The sequence below is a fragment of the Canis lupus genome, chromosome 1 (assembly GCF_003254725.2).
Source record: "Canis lupus dingo isolate Sandy chromosome 1, ASM325472v2, whole genome shotgun sequence".
Classification (NCBI taxonomy): domain Eukaryota; kingdom Metazoa; phylum Chordata; class Mammalia; order Carnivora; family Canidae; genus Canis; species Canis lupus.
In genome coordinates, this window is record NC_064243.1 from 44,800,129 (window position 1) to 44,808,845 (window position 8,717).

Consider the following 8,717-nt stretch of genomic DNA (forward strand, 5'->3'; position numbering starts at 1 on the left):
TTTTAATAGTAGCTATCCTAATAGGTGTGAGCTGGTTGTATAACCAGACTTTAGACTTATCTAACACACATCGATACTATGTGAGGTGTAGGAATTGACAAAGGTGGGTCAGCTGAAGATGAATCCCTCACCACCCATCCCCAGCTGCTGCCTCACCCAAGGGTGCTCAGTACTGTTCAGCTGTCAATTTAATGACCAGCTAGTAGAATCTGCAGAATCATAACTCTTGCTTTTACTTTCTTCCCATGTTATCGGTCCAGAGGAGCTTATGAAAATGACCTCCCTAGTCTTGTGTTTTTGTTATTTTAATTCTACCAAACATTAAAAAAAAATTCTTGTTAAATTCAATTTAGTTAACATATAGTGTATTATTAGTTTCAGGGATAGAATTTAATGATTCATCAGTTGCATATAACACTCAGTGCTCATTAGATCACATGCCCTCCTTAATGCCCATCCAGTTACCCATCCCCCTACCCAACCTCCTCCAGCAACCCTCAATTTGTTTCCTAGAGTTAAGAGTCTCTTATGGTGGGATGCCCAGGTGGCTCAGCAGTTGAGCACCTGCCTTTGGCCCAGGGCGCGATCCTGGAGACCCAGGATCGAATCCCACGTCGGGCTCCCTGCATGGAGCCTGCTTCTCCCTCTGCCTGTGTCTCTGCCTCTCTCTGTCTCTCATGAATAAATAAATAAAATATTTTTTTAATTTTTTAAAAATTTTTATTTATTTATGACAGAGAGAGAGAGAGAGAGAGAGGGGCAGAGACACAGGCAGAGGGAGAAGCAGGCTCCATGCAGGGAGCCCGACGTGGGATTCGATCCTGGGTCTCCAGGATCGCGCCCTGGGCCAAAGGCAGGCGCTAAACCGCTGCGCCACCCAGGGATAAAATAAATAAAATCTTAAATGGTTTGCCTCCCTCTCTGTTTTTATCTCAGTGTAGCTCTCAAAACTTAGCAATTTTCCACAGAATCATTTGAGAAGAAAATGAGATAAAGGGGAAAGGGACAGAGATGGAGAGCTCTCTAGCAGCAGTTGTAGAAAGCTGACCATATTTAAACATCTTTGGGCATGCTGTGTGTACACGGGAGCCTGTCTAGTTCTCCAAGAGCTCTTTGACGTCATCTCTGATGCATTTAATGCTAATGAGAGACTCATAAACAACCAGGACGTCTGAGTTGTGTAAGTTCAGCTCCCACCTTGGAGGGGACATGGCTCAGGCCATTGCAGAAGCCATATGATGTCTGTTGTTGTCAAATCCCTTGAGTTACGAGAGGTTAAAGCTGCCTAGAGTCTGGTTACTGCTTAAGTACAGGCTCTTGTTGGAGAATGTTCAAACTGATGATGGTGTTGAGGAAAGCGTTACTGGGCTTGCCTGTGTCATGTTCTGGGTTTGGTTTTGGCTTTGAAGCTGTGGATGTGGATAAAGTGAATTCGCTTTCATATCTGTCTTAGGTTTCCTCATTTCTGGCTTCCATGTTGAAGAAGTGGTTTTTGAAACTAGGGCACAGAGAGAGGAGGAGGAACCGGGTTCCATTCTCTCTCTTTTTTTTTTTTTCCTGGCAAATGAATTACCTTCATCTTGAAATCCGTAATCCTTTCCTCTTTGTTCAGTGTGTCTGAATTTGACTTGGATTTACTTCCAACCACTTGAGGGGATGGACTGTGGAGGAAAATCAGAGCCCAGGTGGGGGGCAGGGGTGGGCACCTCACAACAAGTGTTGCCTAGACCCGGCACCTAGCTCTTTAATCTGTGTCTCTGCCCCACGTGTGATCTAAGGTGCGAACTCTGCTAAGATATGCATTGAGGGGTGGGTGGGAGGGGCCTTTTTTGAATCAAAGCAAAGGAATTTGTATGAAAATGTGCATTTTAACAGCCATGGGTCTGTCATTCATAGTGAACCCCATCCCATTAAGCTGTGCCTGTGTGTTTTGTGAGTGGGATCCAGTGCAGGCTGGAAATGCATGTTTTTGTGTGTTTGCTGCTGCTCTTGCAGGGGTGAGGTGTTGGGGAGACATCCTGGCCTGAAAGCTGCTGTTTCTGCGAACAATCCTTAGGTGGTTAGGGAAAGATGAAGGGATGTTGGGAAGTTCCTTAAAGGAGATGTTACCTATCATCCCTTCGAGGCCTCCTCTTGTGGGGAAGGTGCTTATTTCTGGACACACTAAGCAATCATGATATTTATCCTTGGAGGTAGAGCCCCTTGTGGACCCAAATATTTTTGTGCTCTTGTTCATCATGCTTAGACGTCATGATCCTACTAGAACCCTCGATTGCCTACTCCCTTAACCACTTACTGAGCTGCAGATTGTTGCTTTATACATAATGTCTCTGACCCTCACTTTTCTTCATCTGAGAAATGAAGAGATGGAAGAGAGTATTCTAAAACCTACTTTGTCATTGGTGACATCATCACCTAGTTTACTCTGTAGGAGCCTGCTGATGCCAAGGCCTCTACCAGGTACTTCGCTACCAGTGCCCTTCACCTGTGAGCACTCGAGCACAGATTCCCTCCCATCTGCAGAGAAGGATCTGGGTGAAAAAACCCTAGAACTAGGTTTTGACCTGGTGATTCCAGAGTGCTTGTTTTTTGGACAGGACCATGCCACTACATGCAGCTTCTTGGTTCTTGATAAAGTATTGTTGCCACATTAATAGGAGGTAAGTCAACCGATTGAAGAACAGAAGTGACTTCTATCTACATTTGCTTTTTGAGAATTTTTTTTTTTTTTAAGATTTTATTTCTTCATGAGAGACAGGCAGAGACATAGGCAGAGGAAGAAGCAGGCTCCCTGTGGGAAGCTCGATGTGGGACTCGATCCCAGGACCCCAGCATCACAACCTGATCCAAAGGCAGATGCTCAACCACTGAGCCACCCAAGCATCCTGCTTTCTGAGAATCTTAAACAGTCTAGAATAACTAATTTTCTAACTGTAAAGTTCAAGTACCAACATTTGAACCAGAGGTTATGAGAGCTAACAGAAATGAAACATGATGTAATTTTTTTTAATCTTATAGAATTTGCAGGCCACAAATTTCCTGGAAGACATTGTGCATTTTTTTCTGAGGATGTCATAACAACTGGGTTTAGGAATTGTCTTTTGGTGGACAAGTGATCCTTGATTATTTTAATATTTTTGCTTTATAGGAAAAGAAGGTCCTATTCCTAAATTGTTGTTATATTTAGGTCTTCAAGGGTGGATCTTGTGAGTTTGCTATTATAGTAGGCTGAAACCTATATATAGGGACACTCAAATGTGGTGTAAATCCATGCCTTTAAAAAAAGAAAGCAATTACTGTGTTTGAAAGCCAAGCTATAAAAAGTAAGTGAAATCATAGGAGAGCCAACATGGGATTTCATTTTACTAAGCAAATGGCCCTGACTTTCTTTATGCTTTCATGTCCTGCTGTGGCAGAGTGGGAAATGCAGAGGTTTCAAAATGAGGATTGTAGACATTTACAGGTCTCAACACTTGTCATTCATGGATTAAGAGACAGATCTGAAAGAATGAAGTGCTCACTCAACTTATACTTTGTCATTTTAGTTATCTAGCATCCCACAGAACCTGTATTTTTTAAAAAGAATTTTATTTAACGTGTACTCATGCCTATCATATTTTTTCATAAAAGTTAAAATTAATTTACTTGAAAATATGTGTCTTTGACCATTGAAGGTAGACTAGTACCTGCCAGTTTTGCCAATCTTATTCAGAAACCTACTTTCAGGGATATCTGGGTGGCTCAGTCGGTTAAGCATCTGCCTTCGGCTTGGGTCATGATCCCAGGGTCTTGGGATTGAGTCCCACATCAGGCTCCCTGCTCAGTGGAGAGTCTACTTCTCCCTCTGCCGCTTAGCTTGCTCATGCTTGCTTTCTCAAATAAGTGAATAAAATATTTAAAAAAAATAATTTTCAGTACGCATACACAAATGTTGTTGAGTACCTTTCCTCCCCTCCTGCCTCTTGCCACCAGTTCCCTCATTACCAAAGACCAGAGGAAAACATTTGGAGCCTTCTGGAAAGTTCTTGGGTCTTTTGGTATTGAGTGGCTGGATGCAAGCATCTTCCTAGAGTTCTGAGAACTTAGAACATTGAATGTTAATTGGTCATATATATGTCTCCATAATCCTGTTTCAGAAATGCAGTAGGCTTCTTTAACCATTCTTTCTTGCTCAGAGGTGCCCTTCAGCCCTGCTGGAGCTCTGGTAATGATAGGTTGGGTTTCTCTGTGGAAACCCAAAACAGCTTATATCCAAGCATTTTTGCTTTGTCTTCTGGAAGTGCTACATGGCTTTGGCTAGATACTAGATAAAAAAGGCCTTCTAATGAGAGGAATATTTAAGACCCAAGTAAGCTGTCACATCATGAGATGCTAATCAGTATTTCCCTTAGGGACATGCTCAGAATTTCACATGATAAAAATCTTTATTTACTCCTCAGCAAATACAAATGATCTTGGCATCATTTCTGATGTGCTTTCCCTAAGTTCTTCCCAAGGTTCTCATTAAGAATCATCCTTTTGCAATAGGAATTGAGAGTTTCTCACCTCCCCCCACCCCATAACCATGGGGGTAGAACGTTTTAATGCCTAAGCAATTACTTTCCCTTGTAAAATTCACTGTGGGTGCTCATCATGTTCTGAAGGGAATAGACCATTACAGAACACCGAGTGGGGATTGGAAATGTTTTTGTAACAAAGAGGCTGTACGCTAGAGGTGGATATATTCAAGCAGAGGCTGGCAAGCTGAGGGGCTGACTCATCCATGACTCACATGAGAGCCTGTGTGGCCCCTTGGCCCTGGTGCCAGCCTCTGGAAGTAGAGAGGTGGTGTCTCAGCTCTCCCATGAGAACTTGAAAGTTGAAGTATCTGACTCTGAGTCTGGCTTGGTTCAAGGGTGGGCTCACCCTTTGTTAGGGACTTGGTGAGAAGCTCTAAGTTCATACATGCTTTTTGGCTTTGGCAGGCCTGTGTGATTTAGGAGAGACCATTGTACTGCTGGTTTTACACACTGTGAAACCCTGTGACAGAGCAGTGGTTTGGGAAGAAAAGAACTTGATTAGACATCAGCTGCTGCAGTACTGATCTTTCTTCTACTCATTTGGAATGCGACCTTTATCATATTCTAAATCTCCATGAAAGTTGTGTCTCTGGACTTCGAATATTTCTGTTCAGTAGCAAACTATTAAAATTACTCTTACAGAATATTTTGCTATCTGATGGGGCAAATACTGTTAATTTTTTCCTCAAACTACTTCCTTTAGGCTTCTCTAAAAAGTTACTCTTCCAGATGAACTTTAGAATCAGCCTATCACATGGTTCTAAAAACCTATTTGGGATTGCACTGACCGGGGTAGCAGTTTAAGGAGAATTGGCTTGTTTGTTTGAATCTTCCTACCAAGGAATGCAGAAAATGTCTCAGAATTTTTTAGTTCTTTTTATGCCTTTTATATTTTTAAAATATAAATATTATGTATTTTTTTTCTTTCTAGTTTGAAGTAATTTTTGCAGGTGATATATGAGTTTTTTCCCCTCAATTTTTAAGTGGCTATCACTAATATATATAGGAGCTTACTCATTTTGTGTATTCATTATACTGTCCCCTTCCTGAACTTACTTGCTTAATAATTCCAACAGAGTTTTAGTTGACTAAACAAATTAAAAAATTAAAAAAAAATTGATTTTCTAAGTTGATATCTTGTCCGTTAAAGAAGGAACAATACGGGGATCCCTGGGTGGCACAGCGGTTTGGCGCCTGCCTTTGGCCCAGGGCGCGATCCTGGAGACCCGGGATCGAGTCCCACGTCGGGCTCCCGGTGCATGGAGCCTGCTTCTCCCTCTGCCTGTGTCTCTGCGCCTCTCTCTCTCTCTCTGTGACTATCATAAATTAAAAAAAAAAAAAAAAAAAAAAAAAAAAAAAAAAGGGAAGAACAATACTCTTTCCTCATTTCTTTCTCCCTTCCCTTCCCTTCCCTTCCCTTCCCTTCCCTTCCCTTCCCTTCCCTTCCCTTCCCTTCCCTTCCCTTCCCTTCCCTTCCCTTCCCTTCCCTTCCCTTCCCTTCCCTTCCCTTCCCTTCGTCTTCGTCTTCGTCTTCGTCTTCGTCTTTTTTCTTAAGATTTTATTTATTTATCCATGAGAGATATAGAAAGAGAGGCAGAGATGTACGTAGGCAGAGGGGGAGAAGCAGGCTCCATGCAGGGAGCCCGATGTGGGACTTGATCCCAGGACCCCAGGATCACACCCTGAGCCCAAGGCAGACGCTCAACCATTGAGCCACCCCAGTGCCCCTTTCCTCACTTCTTGATTGTTGCATTAGAGTTACTGAAACGGTAAGCTTTCCAGCTTTCTCTGTACTTAGAACTATGTGAAACAAGGATTTGCTATTCTTTGAAAGTTTCATAGTTTATTACCCATAGAAGCAACGTGGGCTTGAAATGATTTCCATATTACTTTATGATAACTTTCTAAAATTGGAGAGCTTGAGATGCAGGAAGCATGGCAGTCTGGCAGCTGGAGGGATGAACGGTCAAACATGGAAAGTGAGGCAGGGAAGATGGCTGGAGGACACAGGAATAAGAGGTGAGTGACATCCTCCCACCGCCCCTGGTGCAAGACCTTTCTTGAGTATCATTGTTTCTTGTAAAAGGGAAAACAGTTTATCCCTCAGCTATTTCCTGGCCAGGTTGTGCTAAATCGTATGGGATTTGGCTCAGAAAACAAGGGAAGTGGTTTAGGGTGTTAAGGTTAAAACTGAACATAACTCCTTTTGGTAAACTCGGTTTTGAAAGTCTTGGGATGGCTGCTTCTGTTTTGTTACCGTGACCTGGAGAGGTTGACTTTGGCAAGCAGTGCTAATTAAGGATGTGACTGTGGCTAGCTGTAAGAAGGAATTAGCTGACCATCCTTGCCTTCGTTCTACTTCTAAGTCACGTTCACCCCACTGCTGAGGGGCCGTCTGCTCAGGTGTTGGGTACCCTTGTGGGGAGTGTCTGCTTGTCCCTCCAGTGGTGGGGGAAGACTGTGTTTGCTGATTTCCCTCACTTAGGTGGAGTAAATCTTGGAAGAAAGCTATTTTTCTATAAGGGCGGGCATTAGATTTTTGGATTTTGTTGTTCACTATAAAATTTTTTTTGGTAAGTGCCCTGCCTTCAGTTTATGGCTTAACGAGGGAGATTCTGTAGTTCTAGATAATGAGATTATACCTTTCGTTTTAGAGAGTTTACTGTGTTTGGATTGAGGTATCTTCTGCCTCTTGTTGGAAAGCCTGGGGAATAATAGGTGAGGCAGTTTCTTACATAGTAATGGTGCCCAGGAGCCATTATTGGGTACTAATAATTTTATATAAGTCAGTTTGATATCAGGATTTGCTCAAAGATGGATATACTTTTTAAATAACACCTTTAGGGCATCTGAGTGACTCAGTGGTTGAGCTTTTGCCTTTGGCTCAGGTCGTGATCCTGGGGTCCTGGGATTGAGTCCTGCATGGGACTCCCCACAGGGAGCCTGCTTCTCCCTCTGCCTGTGTCTCTGCCTCTTCCTCTGTGTCTCTCATGAATAAATAAATGAAATCTTAGAAAAATTTAAAATTTGAGAATGCAGTAGTGGTTTTGGTAGAATGAGTTCCCGTGAGGTTCTTTGTCCTCCCTGACTTGATATTTCTTTGTTACATATGGCTAAGAATTTTCGTGAAATGCCACACAGTTGTTATTCATAGGATGGATGCCTTCTAGCTTATTCAACCCTTTGACAGTGTGCCCAAAATCCCAATATGAAAATGCACTTTTATAAATACTCCTGCCTGCTAATTAAATTAGCTAATTAAAGGTGTGACTTAATTGTCCTGTCAATTTTTTAAAAAAATATTTATTTTGAGAGAGAGTGCTAGCATGTGCACAGAGTAGAGCTGAAGCAGGGCTTGATCCCATGACCCTGCGATCATGAGCCGAACTGAAATCAAGAGTGGGATGGTCAACTCATTGAGCCATTAAGGCGCCCCCTGTCCATTGGTTTTTTAAAAGGCTAAATACATATGCATGTGTTACGTATATATTAGAATCAGTCAAGTCAAATCCATGTGAGCCTTTGTAAATGATTCAGGTGCTGTTGCTGATATTTTATTCATTTTTTAAAAATGTAAGCTCTATGCCCAGTGTGAGGCTTGAATTTGTGACCCAAGATCAAGAATCACATGCTCTACAAACAAAGCCGACCAGGTGCCCCTATTGCTGATATTTTAAATATTTTTTTCTATTTTATAGTTTTTCTCCAGCTTATTTTTTTTTATTAGTTTTCTCAGATCACTAGTTTTTTGTTTTTGAAATTGAAGAGGTCGTTCATCTGGATATCTGTGACTTTCTTTTAAAACTGAACCAACTACAGAGCCTGTATTTTAAGTAAAAGAAACTAAATATATCAGATTTGTGTCATAGACTTAAAGATTAAAATATAACATTACTAATTTCAGTGATCTTACTCATTTTTCTCACTTTTAGGTGGAATTGAGAGTAAAGAAAGTTTCTGGGGATTAATATCATGTTGTATCTTTGATTTGAGGGATCTATAAAAAGTTACTTAAATTCCTACTTGGAAGATGTGTATAGTGAAACCAGGGGCAATTAATTGAGGTAGAGAATTCACTGCTCCTATAAATACTAGAGAAGATAGAAGAACCTCTGAAGATGTAAAATATACCTTATAGTATATAGAAGATCCGTAAGT